Source organism: Salvelinus fontinalis, chromosome 7, assembly GCF_029448725.1.
Source record: "Salvelinus fontinalis isolate EN_2023a chromosome 7, ASM2944872v1, whole genome shotgun sequence".
Classification (NCBI taxonomy): Eukaryota; Metazoa; Chordata; class Actinopteri; order Salmoniformes; family Salmonidae; genus Salvelinus; species Salvelinus fontinalis.
This window is the reverse complement of record NC_074671.1, coordinates 35,825,008-35,852,759: the sequence shown is the minus strand read 5'-3', so window position 1 is coordinate 35,852,759 and position 27,752 is coordinate 35,825,008. Positions and strand designations below refer to the sequence as shown.

The 27,752-nt window shown below is 44.9% G+C and overlaps 1 pseudogene; it reads right to left on the bottom strand.

Moving 5' to 3' along the window:
• LOC129860062 (ribonuclease 3-like) overlaps positions 1-27,752 on the bottom strand; it is a 169,662-nt pseudogene that overhangs the window by 89,469 nt on the left and 52,441 nt on the right.

Genomic DNA, 27,752 nt, shown 5'->3' with positions numbered 1-27,752 from the left:
GTGTGTGTGTGTGTGTGTGTGTGTGTGTGTGTGTGTGTGTGTGTGTGTGTGTGTGTGTGTGTGTGTGTGTGTGTGTGTGTGTGTGTGAGAGTAAGTGATGGAGTATGAGTGAGTAAGGGAATATGTGATTGAATGAGTGAGTGTGTGAGTGATCCTGTGTGAGTGAGTTTGTGAGTGAGTCTGTGTGAGTGATGGAGTGAGTGAATATGTGAGTGAATCTGTGTGAGTGATGGAGTCTGAGTGAGTCTGTGTGAGTGATGGAGGGATGGCGTCTGAGTGAGTGAGTCTGTTTGAGTGAGTATGTGTGAGTGATGGAGTGATGGAGTCTGAGTGAGTGAGTTTGTGGGTGTGTCTGTGTGAGTGAATATGTGACTGCGTCTGTGTGAGTGATGAGTGAGTGAGTCTGTTTGTGTGAGTGAGGAAGTCTGTGTGAGTGAGAATGTATATGTGTGTGTGTGTGTGTGTGAGTGAGTGTGCGTGTGAGTCTGTGTGAGTGAGTGTACGTGTGAGTCTCTGTGTGTGTGTGTGTGTGTGTGTGTGTGTGTGTGTGTGTGTGTGTGTGTGTGTGTGTGTGTGTGTGTGTGTGTGTGTGTGTGTGTGTGTGTGTGTGTGTGTGTGTGTGTGTGAGTCTGTGATTGAGTGAGTGAGTGAGTGTGTGTGATTGAATGAGTGAGTGAGTGTGTGAGTGAGTGTGTGAGTGAGTAAGTGAGTGTGAGTGAGTCTGAGAGTGAGTGAGTCTGAGAGTGAGTGAGTCTGAGAGTGAGTGAGTCTGAGAGTGAGTGAGTCTGAGAGTGAGTGAATGTGTATCTGTGTGTGTGTGTGTGTGTGTGTGTGTGTGTGTGTGTGTGTGTGTGTGTGTGTGTGTGTGTGTGTGAGAGTAAGTGATGGAGTATGAGTGAGTGAGGGAATATGTGAGTGAATGAGTGAGTGTGTGAGTGATCCTGTGTGAGTGAGTTTGTGAGTGAGTCTGTGTGAGTGATGGAGTGAGTGAATATGTGAGTGAATCTGTGTGAGTGATGGAGTCTGAGTGAGTCTGTGTGAGTGATGGAGGGATGGCGTCTGAGTGAGTGAGTCTGTTTGAGTGAGTATGTGTGAGTGATGGAGTGATGGAGTCTGAGTGAGTGAGTTTGTTGGTGTGTCTGTGTGAGTGAATATGTGACTGCGTCTGTGTGAGTGATGAGTGAGTGAGTCTGTTTGTGTGAGTGAGGAAGTCTGTGTGAGTGAGAATGTATATGTGTGTGTGTGTGTGTGTGTGTGAGTGAGTGTGCGTGTGAGTCTGTGTGAGTGAGTGTGCGTGTGAGTCTCTGTGTGAGTGTGTGTGTGTGTGTGTGTGTGTGTGTGTGTGTGTGTGTGTGTGTGTGTGTGTGTGTGTGTGTGTGTGTGTGTGTGTGTGTGTGTGTGTGAGAGAGTAAGTGATGGAGTATGAGTGAGTGAGGGAGTATGTGAGTGAATGAGTGAGTGTGTGAGTGATCCTGTGTGAGTGAGTTTGTGAGTGAGTCTGTGTGAGTGTGAGTGAGTGAGTGAGTGAGTGTGTGTGTGTGTATGAGAGTGATTGAGTGAGTGAGTGAGTGAGTGTGAGTGATTCTGTGAGTGAGTCTGAGTGAGTCTGAGTGAGTGAGTGAGTGAGTGTGTGTATGTGTGAGTGAGTCTGAGAGTGAGTGAATATGAGTGAGTGAGAGAGTAAGTGAGTAAATGAGTGAATCTGTGTGTGTGAGTGAGTATGAGTGAGTGGGAGAGTGAGTGAGTGAATGAGTGAGTCTGTGTGTGTGTGACTATGAGTGAGTGAGCGAGCGAGCGAGTGAGTGATTGATGAGTCTGTGTGGGTGAGTCCGTGTGTGTGAGTCTGAGTGAGTGAGTTTGTGAGTGAGAAGGTGTGAGTGATGAGTGAGTGAATATGTGAGTGAATCTGTGTGAGTGATGGAGTGATGGAGTCTGTGACTGCGTCTGTGTGAGTGATGAGTGAGTGAGTCTGTCTGTCTGTGTGAGTGAGGGAGTCTGTGTGTGTGTGTGTGTGTGTGTGTGTGTGTGTGTGTGTGTGTGTGTGTGTGTGTGTGTGTGTGTGTGTGAGAGAGAGTAAGTGATGGAGCAAGAGTGAGTGAGGGAATATGTGAGTGAATGAGTGAGTGTGTGAGTGATCCTGTGTGAGTGAGTTTGTGAGTGAGTCTGTGTGAGTGATGGAGTGAGTGAATATGTGAGTGAATCTGTGTGAGTGATGGAATCTGAGTGAGTCTGTGTGAGTGATGGAGGGATGGCGTCTGAGTGAGTGAGTCTGTGTGAGTGAGTATGTGTGAGTGATGGAGTGATGGAGTCTGAGTGAGTGAGTTTGTGGGTGTGTCTGTGTGAGTGAATATGTGACTGCGTCTGTGTGAGTGATGAGTGAGTGAGTCTGTTTGTGTGAGTGAGGAAGTCTGTGTGAGTGTGTATGTATATGTGTGCGTGTGTGTGTGTGAGTGAGTGTGCGTGTGAGTCTGTGTGAGTGAGTGTGCGTGTGAGTCTCTGTGTGAGTGAGTGTGTGTGTGTGTGAGAGTGAGTGTGAGTGTGAGTCTGTGTGTGTGTGTGTGTGTGTGTGTGTGTGTGTGTGTGTGTGAGAGAGTAAGTGATGGAGTATGAGTGAGTGAGGGAGTATGTGAGTGAATGAGTGAGTGTGTGAGTGATCCTGTGTGAGTGAGTTTGTGAGTGAGTCTGTGTGAGTGTGAGTGAGTGAGTGAGTGTGTGTGTGTGTATGAGAGTGATTGAGTGAGTGAGTGAGTGAGTGAGTGAGTGAGTGTGTGAGTGAGTGAGTGAGTGAGTCTGTGAGTGAGTCTGAGTGAGTGAGTGAGTGAGTGTTGTGTGTATGTGTGAGTGAGTCTGAGAGTGAGTGATTCTGTGTGTTTGAGTGAATATGAGTGAGTGAGAGAGTGAGTGAGTAAATGAGTGAATATGTGTGTGTGAGTGAGTATGAGTGAGTGGGAGAGTGAGTGAGTGAATGAGTGAGTCTGTGTGTGTGTGAGTGAGTGAGTGTGTGAGTGAGTAAGTGAGTGTGAGTGAGTCTGAGAGTGAGTGAGTCTAAGAGTGAGTGAGTCTGAGAGTGAGTGAGTCTGAGAGTGAGTGAGTCTGAGAGTGAGTGAGTCTGAGAGTGAGTGAATGTGTATCTGTGTGTGTGTGTGTGTGTGTGTGTGTGTGTGTGTGTGTGTGTGTGTGTGTGTGTGTGTGTGTGTGTGTGTGTGTGTGTGTGTGTGTGTGTGTGAGAGTAAGTGATGGAGTATGAGTGAGTAAGGGAATATGTGATTGAATGAGTGAGTGTGTGAGTGATCCTGTGTGAGTGAGTTTGTGAGTGAGTCTGTGTGAGTGATGGAGTGAGTGAATATGTGAGTGAATCTGTGTGAGTGATGGAGTCTGAGTGAGTCTGTGTGAGTGATGGAGGGATGGCGTCTGAGTGAGTGAGTCTGTTTGAGTGAGTATGTGTGAGTGATGGAGTGATGGAGTCTGAGTGAGTGAGTTTGTGGGTGTGTCTGTGTGAGTGAATATGTGACTGCGTCTGTGTGAGTGATGAGTGAGTGAGTCTGTTTGTGTGAGTGAGGAAGTCTGTGTGAGTGAGAATGTATATGTGTGTGTGTGTGTGTGTGAGTGAGTGTGCGTGTGAGTCTGTGTGAGTGAGTGTGCGTGTGAGTCTCTGTGTGAGTGTGTGTGTGTGTGTGTGTGTGTGTGTGTGTGTGTGTGTGTGTGTGTGTGTGTGTCTGTGTGTGTGTGTGTGAGAGAGTAAGTGATGGAGTATGAGTGAGTGAGGGAGTATGTGAGTGAATGAGTGAGTGTGTGAGTGATCCTGTGTGAGTGAGTTTGTGAGTGAGTCTGTGTGAGTGTGAGTGAGTGAGTGAGTGTGTGTGTGTGTATGAGAGTGATTGAGTGAGTGAGTGAGTGAGTGTGAGTGATTCTGTGAGTGAGTCTGAGTGAGTCTGAGTGAGTGAGTGAGTGAGTCTGTGTGTATGTGTGAGTGAGTCTGAGAGTGAGTGAAAATGAGTGAGTGAGAGAGTGAGTGAGTAAATGAGTGAATCTGTGTGTGTGAGTGAGTATGAGTGAGTGGGAGAGTGAGTGAGTGAATGAGTGAGTCTGTGTGTGTGTGACTATGAGTGAGTGAGCGAGCGAGCGAGTGAGTGATTGATGAGTCTGTGTGGGTGAGTCCGTGTGTGTGAGTCTGAGTGAGTGAGTTTGTGAGTGAGAAGGTGTGAGTGATGAGTGAGTGAATATGTGAGTGAATCTGTGTGAGTGATGGAGTGATGGAGTCTGTGACTGCGTCTGTGTGAGTGATGAGTGAGTGAGTCTGTCTGTCTGTGTGAGTGAGGGAGTCTGTGTGTGTGTGTGTGTGTGTGTGTGTGTGTGTGTGTGTGTGTGTGTGTGTGTGTTAGTCTGTGTGACTGAGTCTGAGTGAGTGAGTGAGTGGGCATGAGTGAGTGTGTGAGTCTGTATGTGTGTGTGTGTGTGTGTGTGTGTGTGTGTGTGTGTGTGTGTGTGTGTGTGTGTGTGTGTGTGTGTGTGTGTGTGTGTGTGTGTGAGTCAGTGAGTGAGTCTGTGTGAGTGAGTGGGAGAGTGAGTTTGAGTGAGTCAGTGAGTGAGTCTGTGTGAGTAAGTGAGTCAGTGAGTGAGTCTGTGTGAGTGAGAGAGTGAGTCGTGTGCGTGAGTGATGGAGTGAGTGAGTGAGTCTGTGTGAGTGAGTCTGTGTGAGTGAGCGAGTGAGCGAGTGAGCGAGCGAGCGAGCGAGTGATGGAGTCTGTGTGAGTGAGTGAGTGAGTCTGAGTGAGTGAGTGAGGGATTGAGCGATGGAGTCTGTGAGTCAATCTGTGTGAGTGAGACTGTGTGAGTGAGACTGTGTGAGTGAGTCTGTGTGAGTGATGGAGTCTGAGTGAGTGAGTATGTGATTGAGTCTGTGTGAGTGATGGAGTCTGTGAGTGAGAGTCTGTGTGAGTGATGGGGTGATGGAGTCTGAGTGAGTGAGTGATGGAGTTTGTGTGCGTGAGTGAGTCTGCGTGATGGAGTCTGTGTTAGTGAGTGAGTGAAACAGTAATTGAGTGAGTCTGTGTGAGTGATTGAGTGAGTTGCTATTTGGTATTTTATTAGGATTAGCTGTTGCAAAAGCAGCAGCTACTCTTCCTGGGGTCCACACAAAACATAATACAGAATGACATAATACAGCACATCTTTAGACAAGAACAGCTCAAGGACAGAACTACATACATTTTACAGTGGGAGCTGCTATGTGATACTGTATCTGTTTTACAGGAAATGTGTGTAAAACAGGATGAAATGACAGCCAGCGTGCCCTCGGTCTGTTACTCTAAACTGGGAATGTTTTAGAGAGGAAGGAAGACTCAATGAGAGGGAGAGAGAGGGATATGAGGGAAATAGAGAGAGCTAGAGATAGAGAGGGGGGGTTAAGCCGGGGGCACATGAGCTCCTGAATAACCTCAAACCTGAATTAGAGTTGGATAAACCTGGATTGTTTTACAAGGACTCACACATAAACCTACCTTCTACAACAAACCATTCATCCAAAACTTCAAACCTACAACCTTGGATTTTTGACAACTATTAGGATTCTTATTGCATAGGACTACCCAGAAAACTCTCTAGCAAACCAACAACCAGCAGAGGAAGCACACCAGAAACCTAAACAACCTGCAGCTGAGTGAGTAGATCAGTCTGTAGATACTTCTAAGGGTTCAGACACATCAATAGCATTTGCTTGCTGAGAGTACCTAGTATATCAGTGTTTATTTGCGAACCGAGAACGCACTAATTTTACATGTAGAATCGTGACATTTTTTGGCAGTCAGACATCTAGAGCGGGTGGTCCCTAAAACACAGCGCATTGAACGATCGGCAGACAGACGAGGGTGAATGGGCAAGACAAAAACATTCAAGTGTCTTTGAATGGGGTATGGTAGTAGGTGCCAGGCACACCGGTTTGTGTCAAGATCTGCAATGCTGCTGGGCTTTTCATGCTCAACAGTTTCCCGTGTGTATCAATAATGGTCCACCACCCAAAGAACATCCAGCCAACTTCACACAACTGAGGGAAGCTTTGGAGTCAACATGTGCCAGCATTCCTGTGGAATGCTTTCGACACCTTGTGGAGTCCATGACCAGACAAATTGAGGCTGTTCTAAGGGCAAAAGGGGGGGTGCAACTCAATATTATGAAGGTGTTCCTAATGTTTGGTGTATTCAGTGTAGATAAGATGGCGTCATACTGGATTGCCGCCGTTTTGCAAGCTCCGAGCCAACTGATTATTTGTGACTCTTTTGTAGTTTATTTTTACTTTACTTTTTAATCTGCCTTAAAAACTTCTTATGGCTGCAAGCCCGACGTCGGTACACTTATGACAACAGCCAGCTCAAGTGCAGTGCGCGAAATTCAAAATATATATTTTTTAAATATTTAACTTTCACACATTAACAAGTCCAATACAGCAAATGAAAGGTACACATCTTGTGAATCCAGCCAACATGTCCGATTTTTAAAATGTTTTACAGCGAAAACAGCACGTATATTTATGTTAGCTCACCACCAAATACAAAAAAAGGACTGACATTTTTCACAGCACAGGTAGCATGCACAAAGCCAACCTAACTAACCAAGAACCAACCAAACTAACCAACAAACAACTTCATCAGATGACAGTCTTATAACATGTTATACAATAAATCTATGTTTTGTTCGAAAAATGTGCATATTTCAGGTATAAATAATAGTTTACATTGCAGCTACAATCAGAAGTTGCACCGAAAGCAGACAGAATAATTACAGACACCAACGTCAAATACCTAATTACTCATCATAAAACATTTCTGAAAAATACATAGTGTACAGCAAATGAAAGACAGGCATCTTGTGATTCCAGCCAATATTTCCGATTTATTAAGTGTTTTACAGCGAAAACACAATATAGCGTTATATTAGCTTACCACAATAGCCAGAAAGACAAGCCATTTCCCAGTAGCAAAAGTTAGCGATCGTAACAAACCAGCAAAAGATATATAATTTTTTACTAACCTTGATATTCTACATCAGATGACAGTCCTATAACATCAGGTTATACATACACTTATGTTTTGTTCGAAATTGTGCATATTTAGAGCTGAAATCAGTGGTTACACATTGTGCTAACTTAGCTACTTTTTTCCACAACGTCTAAACAGCAACGATATTTTTCTGACACTTTTTCTGAAACACATATTCTGACCAAATAGCTATTCATAAACATAACTAAAACATACATGTTGTATAGGAAATGATAGATCCATTAGTTCTTAACCTTTTATGGCTGCAGCCCGACGCCGGTATACCTATGACAACATCCAGCTCAAGTGCAGGGCGCGAAATTCAAAATCTATTTTTTTTTTTTTTAATATTTAACTTTCACACATTAACAAGTCCAATACAGCATTTGAAAGATAAACATCTTGTCAATCCAGTCAACATGTCCGATTTTTTTAATGTTTTACAGAGAAAACACCACATATATTTATGTTAGCTCACCACCAAATAAAAAAGAGGACAGACATTTTTCACAGCACAAGTAGGATGCAAGTAGCATGCACAAGCCAACCTAACTAACCTAGAACCAACCTAAATAACCTAGAAAAAACTACCTCAGATGACAGTCCTATAACATGTTACACAATAAATCTATGTTTTGTTCAAAAAATGTGCATATTGTAGCTATAAATCAGTTTTACGTTACTGCTACCATCATAGCTACAGTCCGAAATCGCACGGGAGTAGCCAGAGTAAATACAGACACCAACGTCAACAACCTAATTACTCATCATAAAACATTTCAGAAAAATATATGGTGTATAGCAAAATGAAAGACAAAGATCTTGTGAATACAGACAATATTTCCGATTTTTTAAGTGTTTTACAGCGAAAACACAACATATCGTTATATTAGCTTACTGCAATGGCTAACACACAAAAGCATTGATTCCAAGTAATCGGTAGCGATAGCACAGCTCGACAGATTTAAGAGAGCATAGCCTTGCTATCGAGAAAGGCCGCCATAGGCAGACCTGACTCTCGGGAAAAGACCAGCTATAGGCACACTGCCCATAAAATGAGGTGGAAACAGAGCTGCAAATCACAGACCGACAAAGAATTTTAAAACATATCTAACATTGGTAAATTCCCAGCAAGAATTTTTTCCTGTTGCCTTGAGAGCACAAACAACATTGTAAATACAACCGATACATATATTTTTTCCCCCAAACAATTATGCTTCAAATATTTGCACATTTTTAAAACACTGTGCACAGCTGATAACATAACATTTGAAATGTCTTTATCTGTTTGAAATCTTTGAGTGCAATGTTCTAATTGTTTTGAAGTTTGCTTCTTCTCATTTTTTGTTTATTTCGTGTGCTTTGGCAATTTAAACATATGTTTCCCATGTCAATAAAGCCCCTCTGAATTGAAAAGAGAGTGACAGCAAGATAAACGGGTCTTCAAGAGCCCTTGGAGCTAAAACAGAAAGTGTCACAAAAGAAAAGGTACATCGAGACGAGCAAATTTAACACAAGTGTTGTGTGTGTGTGTACGCCCGCACATCAGCGTACGCCTCGGCATGTGGAGACTGTTTCGAGTTAGAGATCCAAAAATCACTGGAGACTCCTCTCTTGCCTCTCATCCTCTGACAGCTAGGCTCTGTTTCACTGAATAAACAGGCGGGCATCAAACTTTCTCTTATACAGATAGCATGAGAGAAATAGAGACACGTAGAAATGGAGAAAGATCAGGCCTATGCCCCTTTCTGCCCCCTGCCCCCTTACAGCAAGGACCTCAACATGACATGCCACACATATGCCCAGGCTGTGAGAACAGGAAAATGCTCAACCCCCACTAATACACCCACCCAAGCCATATCCTGCGACCTAAGAGGCTTGCACAAGATGCCGCCTAGGCACAACCTGGCACTGTACATATTCAATAGGCTTTGAGGGGACTCCATCGGTAGGTAAACCTACAGTTGAAGTCAGAAGTTTGCATACACGTCGGTTGGAGTCATTAAAACTTGTTTTTCAACCACTCCACAAATGTCTTGTTAAACAAACTATAGTTTTGGCAAGTCAGTTAGGACATCTACTTTGTGCATGACACAAGCAATTTTTCCAACAATTGTTTACAGACAGATTATTTCACTTAATCACAATTCCAGTGGGTCAGAAGTTTACACACATTAAGTTGATTGTACCTTTAAACAGCTTGGAAAATTCCAGAAAATATGTCATGGCTTTAGAAGCTTCTGTTATGCTAATTGACATCATTTGAGTCAATTGGAGGTGCACCTGTGGAGGCATTTCAAGGCCTACCTTCAAACTCAGTGCCTCTTTGCTTGACATCATGGGAAAATCAAAAGAAATGAGCCAAGATCTCCACAAAAAAAATTGTAGACCTCCACAAGTCTGGTTCATCCTTAGGAGGAATTTCCAAATGTCTGAAGGTACCACATTCATCTGTACAAACAATAGTACGCAAGTATAAACAGCATGGGACCACGCAGCCGTTATACCGCTCAAGGAGACGTGTTCTGTCTCCTAGAGATGAGTGTACTTTGGTGTGAAAAGTGCAAATCAATCCCAGAATAACAGCAAAGGATCTTGTGAAGATGCTGGAGGAAATGGGTACATCTCAAAGCTCTGACCTCAATCCTATAGAAAATTTGTGGGCAGAATTGAAAAGGCGTGTACAAGCAAGGAGGCCTACAACATGACTCAGTTACACCAGCTCTGTCAGGAGGAATGGGCGAAATTCACCCAACTTATTGTGGGAATTTTGTGGAAGGCTACCAACATGTTTTTGACTGAGTTAAACAATTTAAAGTCAATGCTACCAAATACTAATTGAGTGTATGTAAACTTCTGACCCACTTTGAATGTGATGAAAGCAATAAAAGCTGAAATAAATCATTTTCTCTACTATTATTCTGACAATATACATTCCTAAAATAAAGTGGTGATCCTATCCGACCTAAGACAGGGAATTTTTACTGGGTTAAAATGTCAGGAACTGTGAAAAACGGAGTTTAAAATGTATTTGCCTGAGGTATATGTTAACTTCCGACTTCAACTGTACATCTCATCTCTTGGCAGCAGCACTGTACAGTAGACTACTTTATCACCAACCTGAACCCAGAGTCTCTCAGACCTTTCAGTCAGCCCACTGACACTCCTGTCAGATCACTGACACCCCAGCAAAATCACAGCCTACTTCAATAAAGCAATACTCAATCATGAGGCATCAAAGCTGAACAAAACACATACTGTAAAGAAATGTCATAGATTGAAGGAAAGTCGTGTAGAAACCTACCAGAAAACAGACTACTTCCTGGACAAAACGTTTCACTGCAATAGTGAAGGTGTAAACTTGACAGTAGAAACCTAAACGGTATATTTCAGCTTCCCTATCAAATGTAAACATTTAAACCAAGACAACCTATGAAAATGAACAGCAATGACAAATGTTTTGATGAAGAAGGAAAAAACATAAGAAAGAGATTGAGGAACCTATCCAAGCAAAAAAACACAGAGACCCACAAAACCTGAGCCTACGCCTTCACTATAGTGAAACACTAAAAACAGTATAGAAATACAGTAAGGAAAAATAAAGAACAGCATGTCAGAAACCAGTTACTGAAGAATCCATAGAATCAAACCACTTCTGGGAAAATTGGAAAACACTAAACAGACAACAACATAAAGATATATCCACAATATATACAAAGGTATGTGGACACCCCTTCAAATTAGTGGATTTGGCTATTTCAGCCACACCCATTGCTGACAGGGATATAAAATCGAGCACACAGCCATGCATTCTCCATAGACAAACATTGGCAGTAGAATGGCCTTACTTAAGAGCTCAGTGACTTTCAACGTGGTACCATCATAGATTGCCACCTTTCAACAAGTCAGTTCGTCAAATATATGCCCTGCTAGAGCTTCCCCGGTCAACTATAAGTGCTGTTATTGCGAAGTGGAAACGTCTAGGAGCAACAACGGCTCAGTCCCGAAGTGGTAGGCCACACAAGCACACAGAATGGGAACGGAGAGTGCTGAAGAGAGTAGCACGTAAAAATCATCCGTCCTTTGTTACAACACTCACTCCCGAGTTCCAAACTGCCTCTGGAAGCAATGTCAGAACAATAACTGTCCATCGGGAGCTTCATGAAATGGGTTTCCATTGCCGAGCAGCCGCACACAAGCCTAAGATCACCACGCGCAATGCCAAGCGTAGGCTGGAGTTGTGTAAAACTCGCCACCTTTGGACTCAGTGGAAGCAGTGGAAACGCGTTCTCTGCAGTGATGAATCATGCATCACCATCTGGCAGTCCAACAAACTAATATGGGTTTGGTGGATGCCATGATAATGCTACCTCCCCAAATGCATAGTGCCAACTGTAAAGTTTGGTGGAGGGGGAATAATGGTTTGGGGCTGTTTTTGTGGTTCAGGTTAGGCCCCTTAGTTCCAGTGAAGGGAACTCTACAGCATACAATTCAATTCTAGATGAGTATGAGCTTCCAACTTTGTGACAGCAATTTGGAGAAGGCCTTTATCTGTTTCACCATGACAATGCCCCATGCACAAAGTGAGGTCCATACAGAAATGGTTTGTCAAGATCAGTGTGGAAGAACTTGATTGGCCTGCACAGAGCCCTGACTTCAACTCCATCGAGCACCTTTGGGATGAATTGGAACGTTGACTACAAGCCAGTGGCCGACCTCATGCTTGTGGATGAATGGAAGCAAGACCCCGCAGCAATGTTCCAACATCTAGTGGCAAGCCTTCCCAGAAGAGTGGAAGCTGTTATAGCAGAAAAGGGGGGACCAACTCCATATGAATGCCCATGATTTTGGAATGAGATTTTCAACAAGCAGGTGTCCACATACTTTTGGTCATGTAATGTAGGTAAAACACTTCTCCAGTCTTTTTGGCCTTACAACAAATAACAAACAGCAAAAACATATACATGATCAATTACCAAATTACCGTCCAACAGACCATGTATTCACCCTGCACCCACTTCTCGACAAACAAACAAACAAAGCAAAACAAAAGTAAAGTCTTCTCATGCTATGCTGATTTCAAAAAAGGTTGACTCAATTTGGCATGAGAGTCTGATATACAAATTGATTGAAGGCGGTGTTGGGAGGAATACATACAGCATTATAAAATCTATGTATACAAACAACAGGTTCATGGTTGTTTGAATACACCGGGGTGAGACAAGGATGCAGCTTGAGCCCCACCATCTTCAACATTTATATCAACGAATTGGTGAAGGCTCTAGAACAGTCTAAAGCACCCAACCTTACCCCACTAGAATCTGAAGTAAAATGTTTACTGTTTGCAGTTGAGGGCCAAGAGCAGCACCTAGATCTTCTGCATATATTCTATCAGACTTGTGAACCTGACAGTTAATCTCAATAAGACAAAAATAATGGTATTCCAAAAAAAGGACCACAAATATAAATTCCACCAAGACACCACTATCACTAAAAAACTATGCCTACTCTGCCTACTCTGCCTAAACATCAGCACCACAGGTACATTCCACAAAGCTGTGAACGATCAAGGCAAGAAGGGCCTTCTACGCCATCAAAAGGAACATCAAATTTGACAGCTCAACTAGCAAAAAGAATACTTGAATCAGTTACAGTACCCATTGTTGTAACGGTCCTGACCTGTTTTATGTTGTTTTTGTATGTGTTTAGGTCAGGGCATGTGTTTTGGGTGGGCAGTCTATGTTATCTGTTTCTATGTTGGTTTTGGTTGCCTGGTATGGCTCTTAATTAGAGGCAGGTGTTTTGCGTTCTCCTCTAATTAAGAGTCATATTTAGGTAGGGTGTTCTCACTGTTTGTAGGTGGGTGATTGTCTCCTGTGTCTGTGTCGATGTTACACCATACGGGATTGTTTCGGTTTGTTCGTGCGTTTTTTTGTAGTAAGTACTTGTTCGTTCGTTCTGCGTGTGTTATGTCAGTTCGTCGTACTAGTCTGTCTATTTTCGTTTTGTTATTTTGTTAGTTTATTCAAGTATAGTTTGTTTCGTTTTGTCTTATAAATAAAACTCATCATGTTTTCACAACCCGCTGCGCCTTGGCTCGATCACTACTCCTCCTCTTCTTATGAAGAGAGAGAGGAACGCCGTTACAATTGTCCTCTATGGTTATGAGGTCTAGGGTCCACTCACCAACCAATAATTCACAAAATGGGACAAACACAAAAAAGCAGAATTCTGCAAAAACATCCTCAGTGAATAACGTAAAACACCAAATAATGCATGCAGAACCGAATTAGGGTGTTTATCAAAATCCAGAAAAGAGCTATTCAATTCTACAACCACCTAAAAAGATGAAGTGATTCTCAAACCTTCCATAACAAAGCCCTCACTTATAGAGAGATGCACATGCAGAAGAGTCCCCTTAGCCGGCTGGTACTGGGACTCTGTTCACAAACACAAACAGACCCCACAGAGCCCCAGGACAGCAACCCAATTAGACCGAACCAAATCATGAGAAAACAAAAAGATAATTACTTCACACAAACTGGAATTTTATTTGGCACTAAACAAAAAATACACAGTGGCAGAATACCTGAACACTGTGACTGAGTCCAAAATTAAGAAAAACTTTGAGTATTTTCAGACTCAGTAAGCATGGTTTTGCCATCAAAGGAGGTCAACATAGGAAGATCTGGCTCTCAAGAGAAGACAGGCTATGGGTACAATGCCTACAAAATTAGGTGGAAACAGAGCTACTCTTTCTAACCTCCTGCCAAATGTATGAGCATATTAGAGGCACATATTTCCCTCAGATTACACAGACCCATAAAGAATTTGAAAACAAATCTAATCTTAATAAACTCCCATATATATTAGGTGAAATTCCAGTGTGTCACCACAGCAGCAAGATTTGTGACCTATTACTACAAGAAAAGAGCAATCGGTAGAGCACAACCTATATTTATTTGCCCTTTCGTACTTCAACTATTTGCACATTGTTACAACACCGTACATGCACAATAATATAACATTTGAAACGTCTATATTATTTTCTAAACTTGTGAGTGTAATGTTTACTGTGAAAGGAAAATCCCACCCCAAAACTACGTTTCGGTATTTAATTCATTAGTCCATTGTTGATATACTCCCAAAATATTTGCTTATCAGCTATCGAGTTTTCAAGATATGTACATTTCAAAATACAGACATATGATGCAAAATCCATCATCAAAGACATATGATGCTGCATTTTGCAGTATTTTGAAAGAAATACCAACATATTGTTTTTGGGAGGATTGTATATTTCCTTTTTGTTTATTGTCTGATTGCTTTGAAATTCTATGTAAAATTCTATGTATAGAAAGAGAGAAGAAATGAGAGGACTAGTCTCACTCTCGCTTTCTCTCTCTCTGAGCAGCTATGGGACTGAATAGATTACTAAGCTGCTCTCGCAGCCAATATGAACAAGTATGGTTGGGGGCCCCGGGCACAGAGAAAGGCGAGGGACCATTCCGATCCAAGACGCAACACAGCACTACTCTCAACAATGTTTGCCTCTCATTTCTTGCTCACTTTAATTTCTCTTCTTTTTAAATCCACCCAACTGTGTCCCAAATGGCACCCTATTTCCTACACAGTGCACTACTTTTGACCAGAGCCAATTGGGAAACCCATAGGGCCCTGATGAAAAGTAGTGCACTATATAGGGAGTAGGTTGCCATTTGGGACGTAATCTCCATTGCTTATCAGGGGAGTGGAGGAATGGCTGAAATGGTTTAATCAAGATGGTGATAAGATGGGAAAAGCTGCCGACACCGCACACTCTCCAGGACCGAGCGTTGCTTAGCTCCCCTACTGTTGCCTGCCGCCCAAGGGGGATCGAGAGGAGACTGTCCCTACAGAGAGCTTAGTCTGTGTGGGGTGTGTGTGTGTGTGTGTATGTGATACTCTAGGGACTGCCTGTCCAGCCAGAGGTCAAAGCCCATCTATAGAGAGATCAATAAAGCTGCTTAATGTGTCTGGACCTAACGGGAGTTATACTGCACACACACATACACACTGACCTGGATACAACACTCTGGATCGAGCATGGTCACGCACACACACACACACGCACCTGTGAAGTACAGAGACAGATGGATGGACACACTCACCTACGAGGGCTTCAAAGCAGGTGGTCATGGCGGGTCTCAGGTCTGACTCCCTGTAGAGGTCTGGTCTGTGCACATAGAACATGAAGCGATCCAGCTCCAGTTTCTGGCAAAGCACGAAACATACCAACACATACAGTTACAATCTATGCCATGCAGTACTGGGAACGACAACAGTTTTCTGACCTGGTTGGCTAGTTCAGGCTAGCGGGATAGCTTAATTTCCATCACGGCATACTGTAACACACAACTGTGGGAGCAAATAACACAATCACCGTTTTCTCCTGACCTTATTTTTTGTCTTTGATAACTGCCACTTTGATATTTACCCGATACAGAGATGGTAGAGGTGGTGAAATGAAAGCTGTCTGCTAACCCTCATGTCTAGCCCAAACCTAAAACTTTTTTTATACAGTTTTACAATATAGCAAATTTTGACTTTGCAGCTGGCCTATCTAAGGAAAATAATAAATGTCAACCTGTCTCTCAAATCAAACTTTATTGGTTGCATACACATATTTAGTAGATGTTATTGCGGATGTAGCAGAATGCTTGTACTGTTCTGTATGGCACTCAGCTACAGTACAAACATACTGTTATGGGCCTGTAATCTACACAAAATCCCCCATAATGACAAAGTGAAAACATGTTTTTAGCAATTTTTGCAAAGGTATTGAGAATTAAATACAGAAATATCTAATTTACATCATTCACACCAGAGTCAATACTTTGTAGAAGCACCTTTGGCGGCAATTACAGCTTTGAGTCATTTGGGGATTTTCTCCCATTCTTCCTTGCAGATTTTCTCAAACTCTGTTAAATTAGATGATGAGTGGTGGTGAGCAGCAATCTTCAAGTCTTTCCACAGATTTTCTATGGGATTCAAGTCTGGGCTTCGACTTTCACATTCTTGTTTTATAGCCATTCTAGCGTTGCTTTGGCTGTATGCTTAGGATTGTTGTCCAGTTGGAATGTAAATCTTCGCCCAAGTCTAAGGTCATTTGCACTCTAAAGCAGGTTCTCATCAAGGATTTGCCTGTATTTGGCTCCATTCATTATTCTCTCTATCTTTACCAGTGTCTCAGTCCCTGCCACTGAAAAGCATCCCCATAGCATTCTGCCACCACCATGCTTCCTGGTAGAGATGTGTTAGATGGGTGAGGAGCTGTGCCTGGTTTTCTCCAGACATGGCACTTTGCATTCAGGCAAAAGAGTAACATTTGTCTCATCAGACCACATAATCTTTTGCCTTATGATCTCAGTCTTTCACGTGCCTTTTTGCAAACTCCACTCGTGCTGTCATGTGCTGTCACCACAGCATACGGTCGATGGAAAGACAGCAGTCACACAGCATGATGTTAAAGGATAAGCAGTCCATTCACTCAGACATAATAAGCCAGTAGGTCCCAATCATAATACAAAAACACAGCCATTAAGCATTTCCTAATCAAAATGTACAACTATTACTTCCCATTGCAAAAAAACATTTCACGTTGAGCACACAAAGTAAGCGGTGACCTAAAGTTTAAATGCAACAATGTTTCACACAAATAATTTTCAAAGAGATGGCTAACAGCAAGTGCTGTGCACGTTATTCTTGAAAAGGGAGAAGCTAACAAATTTGTAACCACATTCTCTTCAATAACACCTACTGCAAACTAGCCGACAACAAATGATAGCTAGTTAGACCATGGGAAATCTACCGCTTGCTACTTCGCAGTGACCTGTTGACCTTTGAGAAGGCAGAAGTTTCCATGAGTTAAAAAAAAAAATGGTCCCACCCATTTACATGTCAAAAATGTGATTGGTCGATTCCACTATCACTCAAAAATCTTTACCTAATACAGTTGAAGGCGTAGAAGGCCCTAATTGTTCCCACTGTGTTTGGGTTACTAATCATTTGTAGAGTGGAATCCATAAGTTCTTCTGAAATATGAACACAGAAATACTGGACATTTTTATACTCTTATTATGTTGGCGATTTTACAAACATGACCTTGAATTGAACTCACATTTTTCTAGTCTTGGTCTTGACTCTGTCTCGAACCCCTTGTCCCCATCCCGCCCCCGCTGTTGGTCTAGACTCTGACTCGATTTGCTCCGGTCTTGGTCTTGAATCGGTCTATAGAACTGGAAAATCTTGTCTGATGCTTTCTGACTGACAGCTATACACTGTTGACAGGACTAGTGTTAATTCCGCGAAACTTCCCCCCAAAAGGGTAAAAGTCTCACCTTTGCTAGCATGACCAGGTGCTGGTTCTGTACAATGGCTGTTCTGTAGGTGGCCAGGCCTCCTTCTTCCAGACATGGGAACCAGTAGAAAAGATGGACACTGTGAAGACAGGAAGCACACAGACAGGGCTGTTAGATCCAAGATGGTCCCTGGTGGGTCACATATCTCCAGCTGTGTGCAGGCAACTAAAGACCAATTAGATCCAAGATGGCCGACGATGGGTCACAGATCCCCAGCTGTGTGCAGGTAACCAACCAGAGACCCATTAGATCTTAAATGGCCGACAATGGGTCAAAGTCTCCCAGAACCACAGCTGTGTTCATGCAACAAGCCAGCCTCCATTTTCATTACTGTTCTTTGTCCACATTCTACAAAACGTTGGACCATTACCAGGTGGTGTGGCTTTTTCAAAATTCACGCAATATCTCACATTTGGAATACATAACATTTCAAATAATTCATTAATTTAAATTATGTATTTGTTAATGTAGAGAAATAATTATGCATATGTTTTTTTGTCATAAAGTTAAATTATGAAAATAACAATTTTACAAGCTAGCTGACTAGCTAACATTAATCAGCTGGTTATACATTTAGCTGGCTATATAGGCGTTTGACATTTGTATGAACTGTAATTTGTGTTGTTTAATGTTTTACGGACTCCTGAGCAAACCAGACTGTCATCTTGTGAAACCCAGTGGGTGTAAAGAATCTAGCTTAAACATTTACTGCAAATTGAATGTACAATTTTGTAAGCTTGCCTTGCTGTTCTTAAAAAAAAATCTAAGTCAAAAACTTGTCGTTGTTCTTTATTGTAGTAACGTTAACATTAGTGTTTGAAGATTTTTGCCATTAAATGCAGCTGAAGTAAACTAGTCAACTCTTTTCTTCCTTATTCTGTAGAGGAGGATAAAAATACCTGTATGCCTATGGATGTGTAGCTATGTAGCCAATCTCTGTATGGACCTTAAAACCTTTAGTACAAATACTAGTTTTGAACAGTGGTTTAAATAGTTCTTCATTGCTTCCACTGGTTAAGCATTAGTGTGACTGTTACATGTCAAGCTGCTATTAATGAATGAAAGTCCTGCTTCAGTAGTAGTACTACTCGACATTGAAATAACAGCCAGAGCATGGGTACATTACGGCACATTGTTGTTTTGCTGTTCTCAGATTTGCTGCTCATATGGTAAGTACGTATTTGTTGCATGATAAATATAAGGAAAGCTATTACTGCCGCCAGTACAGGCCTTTTGAAAAACACAAGTCTCAATGAATGGTGGTAGGCTATCCATTGGTGGTGTGTGAGTGATGTAATGATGTCCTGTTCCTTAGGTTCATTTATCTCTCCCTACCACTAGTTATTATTCCTTGGCAGTAGGTACGTATGCCTGTGATGAATCAACGTTGCATCAAATGGACATGAAAGACCAAGACGAATAAAACACCTTAGCTCAATTCAGCCCGCTTGCTATTTTACACCTAAATATTCTATATCCCCAGCTCCTGGTAGTCCGGTTTCAGAAATGTTCAGTCCAGGAGACAGCAGTGCTGGAATGGAGGGATGGAGTGAGGGAGAGGGGGAAAGAGAGAGAGAGATAGGGAAAGAGAGAGCGAGAAAGAGGTAGGTAGAGTGGTCCAGAGCAGGTCCAGTGCTTGCCAGGGGAAGCAAGGGTGGTTAACTGGATTTGCTCCGTCAGTTAACTAGACAAGAGGGTGATACATTATTTACAGCTCCGAGGAGGGCCAAAGCGAGTAGCGTGGGCCGAACGAGTCCTTATGAATGCCTACATCAGAAGAGGAGCAACACAAGATGAGAGGAACTGCCCAAGTCCACAGAAACAGCAGATAACCACCCCTTTCCTTCCTCACTCACTCCATCCATGGCTGCATCCCCAATGGCACCGTATCTGCTTTATAGTACACTGAGGGCTCTGGTCAAAAGTAGTGCACTATAAATGGAATAGGGTGCCATTTGGGACGCAGACCCTCCGCTGGGTAAAATAGTTAAAACGGACTCCTAGCCATCCACTCCTAACGGTCCTCTCCTATTACAGTCAAACTCTTGCAGTTGGTGCTAGTTCTATTCAAGGCTATATATTGGCAGGGGTGAAATAAATTACTTGCTCTCATCTCTAACAACAAACAGCCGGAAATGGAAAACGGGGAGAAGTGAAAAACAACAACTCATCCCTAGGAAGGTTTTCATTTTAAAATGAACAGGGCAGCCCTCAGCTCACCTTTTTCCCGGTGAGGCTTATATGATTTGACGTGCAGAAACTACCTAATGAGCTAAGCTGGGCTAGCCCAGACATTTCCCCCTCTCCAGCTACCTTTCAATCCAAAGAAAATATGTGTCCCAAATGGTACCCTATTCCCTATGTAGTACATTACTTTTGACCAGGGCCCAAAAGGCTACATAAGGAATAGGGTACCATTTGGGATGCAGCGAGGTAGCTAGGTAGGGAGGTAGTGACTGTAGTAATAATAGCTCCATGTAATTAGCAGTTTGGCAGTGCAAGCTGAGTGGTGCCTGGGCCACAACGGTACCCTCTCACCTGGGAGTGACTCAGTCAATAACACACGCAGCATTTACACAGCTAATTGCTGGTTGTCATGGAGACTTTCAGTAAGGCCCTATGAAAAGGGCTATGGTGAAATTACAACCCAATCCCCAATTAAGGGTGAAATCACAGAGTAGAGTAAGGGGAAGGGGGAGAAGAGGGGGAGAGATTTGTCGCCATGGTCGATTAGCAAATGTCACGCCCTGGCATTATTATTCTTTGTTTTCTTTATTATTTTAGTTAGGTCAGGGTGTGACATGGGGAATGTTTATGTTTTGTTGTTTTGGGTGTTCATCTTCGTGTTATAATAAAAGAAGATGGCGTATTTTCCAACTGCTGCATTTTGGTCCGTTAATCCGCCACACGATCGTGACAGAATTACCCACCATAGGACCAAGCGGCATGGAAGGCGGCAACAGGACCTACCTATACAGGATTTCTGGAAATGGGAGGAAATTCTAGACGGGAGAGGACCCTGGTCACAGCCAGGGGAATATCACTGCCCCAAGGCAGAGATAGAGGCAGCACGGCGACACGGGAGGAAGCCCAAGAGACAGAAAAAACATTTTTTTGGAGGGGGCCACTTGGAGCAGTCGGCGAAGTTGAGGGGTGAGTCTGAGTGTGTCGAGGAGTTATTGGACAGATTGGAGGAGAGTGAACGAAGGGGAGATTATGAGACATTCGAAGAGTTGTTGACGAAATTGGAGGAGAGTGAAGAGAGAGAGCTGTTGGTTTGGCAGAGTATGAAATGCATTCTTCCTGAGGAGCGTATTAGCTGTCCGATGCCACCTGTGTCAGTTCCTCGTACTCAGCCTAAAACTCGTGTTAAAGTTCCGGAAGATTTGATGCCGGCTATACACACCAGGTCTCCAGTACACCTTCACAACCCGGTGTGTCCTGTTCCTACTTTTTGCACTCATCCTGAGATGCATGTCCCCAGCCCTGTACCACTAGTTCCGGCACCAAGCACTAGGTCTAAGGTGCGTCTCCAGAGCCCTTTACGCACTGTTCCTGCTCCCCGCACTAGCTTTGAGGTGCGTGTTTCCAGCCCATTACCACCAGTGCCTACACCACGCATCAAGCTTCCTGGGTGTCTCCAGAGCCCTGTTGTTCCTCCCCGTACTAGCCCTGTGGTGCGTGTCTCCAGCACATTACCACCAGTGCCTACACCACGCACCAAGCCCTCTGTGTGTTTCCAGAGTCCTGTACGCACTGTTCCTTCTCCCCGTACTCGCCCTGATGTGCGGGTCCTCAGCCCGGTACCACCAGTACCGGTACCACGCACAAGGCCTATAGTACGCCTTGAGAGTCCAGTGTGCCCTGTTGCTGCTCCCCGCATTAGCCCTGAGATGCGTGTCCCCAGTCCGGTACCACCAGTTCCGGCCCCACGCACTAGGCCTAATGTGCGTCTCCAGGGTCCAGTATGCCCTGTTCCTGCTCCCCGCACTAGCCCTGAGATGCGTGTCCCCAGCCCGGTACCACCAGTTCCGGCACCACGCACTAGGCCTAATGTGCGCTCCCAGGGTCCAGTATGCCCTGTTCCTGCTCCCCGCACTAGCCCTGAGATGCGTGTCCCCAGCCCGGTGCCACCAGTCCCGGCACCACGCACCAGGCCTACAGTGCGCCTCAGCCGGCAGGAGTCTGCCGTCTGCACAGCGATGACTGAACTGCTCGTCTCCCCAGCGCCATCTGAGCCATCCGTCTCCCCAGCGCCATCTGAGCCATCCGTCTCCCCAGCGCCATCTGAGCCATCCGTCTGCAATGAGCCTGCAAAGCCGCCCGTCTGCCATGAGCCTGCAAAGCCGCCCGTCTGCCATGAGCCCACTGAGCCGTCCGCCAGACAGGAGCCGCTAGAGCCGCCAGCCAGACAGGAGCCGCTAGAGCCGTCCGTCAGACAGGATCTGCCAGAGCCGCCAACCAGACAGGATCTGCCAGAGCCGCCAACCAGACAGGATCTGCCAGAGCCGCCAACCAGACAAGAGCAGCCAGATCAGTCAGCCAGCCATGAGCAGCCAGATCCGTCAGCTAGCCATGAGCAGCCAGATCCGTCAGCTAGCCATGAGCAGCCAGATCCGTCAGCTAGCCATGAGCAGCCAGATCCGTCAGCTAGCCATGAGCAGCCAGATCCGTCAGCCAGCCATGAGCAGCCAGATCCGTCAGCTAGCCATGAGCAGCCAGATCCGTCAGCCAGCCATGAGCAGCCAGATCCGTCAGCCAGCCATGAGCAGCCAGATCCGTCAGCCAGCCATGAGCAGCCAGATCCGTCAGCCAGCCATGAGCAGCCAGATCCGTCAGCTAGCCATGAGCAGCCAGATCCGTCAGCTAGCCATGAGCAGCCAGATCCGTCAGCTAGCCATGAGCAGCCAGATCCGTCAGCTAGCCATGAGCAGCCAGATCCGTCAGCTAGCCATGAGCAGCCAGATCCGTCAGCTAGCCATGAGCAGCCAGATCCGTCAGCTAGCCATGAGCAGCCAGATCCGTCAGCTAGCCATGAGCAGCCAGATCCGTCAGCTAGCCATGAGCAGCCAGATCCGTCAGCCAGCCATGAGCAGCCAGATCCGTCAGCCAGCCATGAGCAGCCAGATCCGTCAGCCAGCCATGAGCAGCCAGATCCGTCAGCCAGCCATGAGCAGCCAGATCCGTCAGCCAGCCATGAGCAGCCAGATCAGTTAGCCAGCCATGAGCAGCCAGATCCGTTAGCCAGCCATGAGCAGCCAGATCTGTCAGCCAGCCATGGGCCGTCCCTCAGTCCGGAGCTGCAGTCCCTCAGTCCGGAGCTGCAGTCCCTCAGTCCGGAGCTGCCATTCCTCAGTCCGGAGCTGCCCCTTACCCTGGAGCTGCCCCTTACCCTGGAGCTGCCCCTTACCCTGGTGCTGCCCCTTACCCTGGTACTGCCCCTTATCCTGGTACTGCCCCTGACCCTGGTACTGTCCCTGACCCTAGTACTGCCCCTGACCCTGGTACTGCCTCTTACCCTGGTACTGCCCCTTAGTCCGGAACTGCCCCTGAATGCAATGGGGTTAATGTGGAGGGGGGTCGTTTGGAGAAAGCCTAGGAGGTGGTTAGGTACTGTGGTGACGAGGGGACTACGACCAGAGCCGGAGCCGCCACCGTGGAGGGGAGCCCACCCAGACCCTCCCCTAGACTGTGTATGGTGCGCCCGGAGTTCGCGCCTCAAGGGGGGGGTTATGTCACGCCCTGGCATTATTATTCTTTGTTTTCTTTATTATTTTAGTTAGGTCAGGGTGTGACATGGGGAATGTTTATGTTTTGTTGTTTTGGGTGTTTATTTGGTAAAGGGGTTAATGGGTGTAGTATATGGTTTTGTGTTGAGTGTAGATGTTTAGCATTGTCTATGGTGGTTAGTTATCTAGGAGAGTCTATGGTTGCCTGAATGAGTTCCCAATTAGAGACAGCTGATTTCGGTTGTCTCTGATTGGGAGCCTTATTTAGGGTAGCCATAGGCTCTCATTGGTTGTGGGTAATTGTCTATGTAAGAACGTTTGTAGCCAGTGTGTGTAAGTGCACAACGTTTGTAGCTTCACGGTCGTTTTGTTATTTTGTTGTTTTGTTAAAGTGTTTTTGTGTCGTGTTCATCTTCGTGTTATAATAAAAGAAGATGGCGTATTTTCCAACTGCTGCATTTTGGTCCGTTAATCCGCCACACGATCGTGACAGCAAAGGTGTCTGTCAAAAAAATGAAAGCGAGGGACCTGACGGACATAAATCTCACCTAGTGAGAAACTCCACAACGGCATCGCCGAGAAACTCCAGCCGCTCGTTGTGATTGATCCTGGAAGAGAGAAAAAAAGAGATGAGGAGAGAAGGGGGGTTGAGGAGAGAAAGAGAGAGAGACAGGGAGGGAGAGGAAAGAGCCCGAGAGAGGAGGATATGGTGAGAGAGAAAGAGAGAAGGAGGGAGGGAGGTGGGGAGGAGAAAGAGAGAGTTGAGGGAGGGAGAGATCATTTAATGGGCATCTCAGTCTATAGTAGATCAGACATTTACACAGGAACCACAGGTCTCGGAGACCAACCAAATCAACACAATCTGACAAATATCACAGGTGAAAATCCAATAGTGACCTGAAATATGACCTTTACAGGTTTGAATCAAGTTGATTCATTCTGCTCAAGTGTATTTATTCTGTCTCAAACCTTCACAAATCTAATAGCCCACATTTATTAGCACACAATGCAAAGGTGTATTGGAATTACAATGGCCCTTGCATCAGTGGTTTGTGAAATTCCTTAGAACTCACTCATGGAAATGAGTGCAGGGCCTCCCCACACTGAGGCACAGCAGGACAGCAACTGCTTGATTTAGGGACTTTGCATTTGCTAAGTATGTATTAGATAAGGGATTAAGAATGTCCACTGCATCAGTGGTTGGTGACATTGCTTAGACCTCCTTATGGAAGTAGAGTCTACCTGGAGGGGGATGTGCCGTCTTGTCTGAGACTGTTGATCAAGGTGTTGATTCCTGACCAACCAGAGAGAGGTTGGTTCGTCAGCATAGTTAGAAGTTACATCCATTAATCAATATCGATGAAGTGTGTGTGTGGTGTGTGTGTGCACGCATGTGTTGTACTATAGGTACCCACCCTTCTTCCTCATATACATGTGGTGGACCTCCCTGTCTCCATACTTGGGCTGGCGGATGCCACAGTTGGACAGGGAGTTTTGGGCGTGGTCTGGGTTCATGCCGAAGTTCAGGTGGTGGCTGGGGTGAGTCATGGCCAGCTGGAGAGGGAGAAGAGTAGGAACATCTTGTGGTGATGGTGACTGATGGGCTGACTGTCTGATAGGGCTGGAAATTGCCAGGGACCTCACGATACGATATTATCATGATACTTAGCCGGTGATATGTTATGTATTGCGATTCTCACGATTCTAAATGTATTGCGATTTGATATTGTGATTTTACTGCAATTTAATGTTCCAAACATATTGCTCTCTATATGTCTGCTTCCGAGAGACAAGAGGGGAAATAGAGGTGCTGAAAACATGTTGGCTCACTATTTAAAAAGAAGAGGGAGAACAAGCTATAGGATGAAACATTCCTGCGTTTTGGCGCCGGTACAGCCGACTATAGCGCTAGCCAACGCAACCTACAGAAGCAAAAATAAAATTAAAATAATATTGCAATATGTAACTGTATTGATTTCCCACCCATCACTACTGTCTGATGTATGCATCTAGCATCTCAGAGTATTACTGCTGATCTTGGATCAGGTCTTCCCTGACAATATAACCCTTTAATTATGAACTAAAAAGGTAATGCGGATCCCAAATCAGTACTCCTACTCTGTTGATCAACTCATCTGACTGAAACGCAAAGCATACTTGATGTTCCTTGACCTCCAAGATATGACTAGACTAGAACAGCAACCATCTGAAAGGTTGATCCTTGAAACATTGAGCGACAGTATGTAATATGGACGTGAGCATAAAGAAATATGAATAAAATGGAAGAAAGTATAAATAAATCAAGCATTTTATAACAAAACAGCCAGTAGCACAGCAGCACACTACACAATATTCCCCACAACTCTGCTTTGGTTTGAGACAGGGCAAACTAGAGAGCTTGGAAAGCAGTGTGTCTGTCTGAATCGAACATTGTCAACTGAGCACAAACATTGAAAAGAGAAAAATCGTTGTCATACTGCCCAGTAAGACGTGTCGAGCATTTATCAATCTAACATTATCAGAATGTAGCTTCTCTCAGCAAAAACACTTTCCAATTCATCTCTCCTCTCTCTGGGCTGCTCGGGGTTCAAATGCTTGTCTTCGTTCAGCCAACTTCAAATCAATTTCAAGCTCCAATGAGAAATAAATGTAAAATGTTAAGAGAGAGGGTTTCAATATTTATAATTGCTGCAGACACAGCCGGGGTTGGATACTTGAACAGAAACAAATTCAACCAAAAATCTATTTTCATAGTAACTAAAAGGAACAGAACAGCAAGAGTTTTTCAGAAGTATTTGACATTGTACACGTAGAAGTCTAGCATCCAAGCACAACTCTGTCATTTTTCTCTGACAGCTTGACATAAAACAACTGCTACTTGGAATTGTAACTTAGCCCTGTTCTGAAAACAGAGAAACGTCAGACACATTGCCCGTGTCGCAAATGGCACCCTATTGGCCCTTGTCAAAAGAAGTGCATTGTAAAGGGAATAGGGTGCCATTTGAGATGAATAAATCGAGTGTCAAAGACAGTACACTAAAGTCTTCCTTCTCAGTTCGGTGTTCTTTAAAGATTCTTTAAAAAAAAGTGCACATGAAGTGTATCAAGTGCAACACATACAGTGGGGAGAACAAGTATTTGATACACTGCCGATTTTACAGGTTTTCCTACTTACAAAGCATGTAGAGGTCTGTAATTTTTATCATAGGTACACTTCAACTCTGAGAGGGAATCTAAAACAAAAATCCAGAAAATCAGGATGAATGATTTTTAAGTAAATAATTAGCATTTTATTGCACGACATAAGTATTTGATACATCAGAATAGCAGAACTTAATATTTGGTACAGAAATATTAGTTTGCAATTACAGAGATCATACGTTTCCTGTAGCTCATTCGTTGGAGTGAGTACACTGGTGGGTCTAAAAGATAATGGTTCTTCTCCCCTTACTCCCCCCCTCTCCTAGCCACCCTGCTGTGGGGCGACCAGCCCAAGTCTCTCCAGGTATTCAACGACTCGGGGGCAGATGCGAGTCTCATGGACGTTACCCTGGCGTCTGACCTGGGCTTCCCCACTCAACCCCTCTCCATTACCATGGGTGTTAGAGTGCTGGACGGGCGCTCTATAGGCCGGGTCACCCATCAGACCACCCCGTCAACCTACGAGTTTCGGGGAACCACAGGGAGATGATCCAATTCCTGCTGGTTGAGTCTCTGCAGGTTGCCGGGGTATTGGGATTCTCTTGGCTCCAGTGACACAATCCCTCCATTGACTGGGCTACTGGTGCCGTTGTGGACTGGTGCCCATCCTGCCACACACATTGCCTGACGTCAGCTCTGCCTGCCCCGGGATGTCTTCCTGTGGGCTTGGAAAATGACCCGGACCTCTCCGCCAGCTCCGCAGAATACCAGGACCTCCAGGAGGGGTTCAGTAAGGCCCGGGCCACTTCGCTTCTACAGCACCGACCGGTTTCCAAGAAGGTCAAGCCTGAGGCGCTGGCACGCCGCTATGGTTTCGTGGCTACACCCCCAGAAGCCGAGACCTTTTCCCCCCTGCTCCAAGATCATTAGCCCCTCTGCTGTTCGTCCTCTGTTGCCCCGTACCCTCTGTGTTTTTCCTACCTTTTCTGTGTCTAGGGTCAAAACCATGTCTGACTGCCCCTTGTCTTCTGATTGTAGCCCCCACCCCGAGTCATCAATTGCCAGCCAGCGTACACGGTGAGACGCTTCCTGAGGGTTCAACCATGGGTCAGGGGTTTCCAGTACCTGGTTGACTGGGAGGGTTATGGCCTGGAGGAGAGGTGCTGGGTTCCCACTAAAGACATTTTGGACCCGGTCCTCTTCGCCGACTTTCACCGCCGGCACCCCAGTCAACCGGGTATCCACCCAGGTGGCGTCACTAGAGGGGGTGAGGGGGGGGGGGGGGGGGGGGGGGGTACTGTCATGTCCTGATCTGATGTCAACCATCTTCCCCACTTATCCTCTGGGTATTTATACCTGTGTTTTCTGTCTGTCTGTGCCAGTTCCTCTTGTTTGTCAAGCTTACCAGCGTTTGTCCTGTCAGCTCCTGTCTTCTCCCCTGCCTCTCT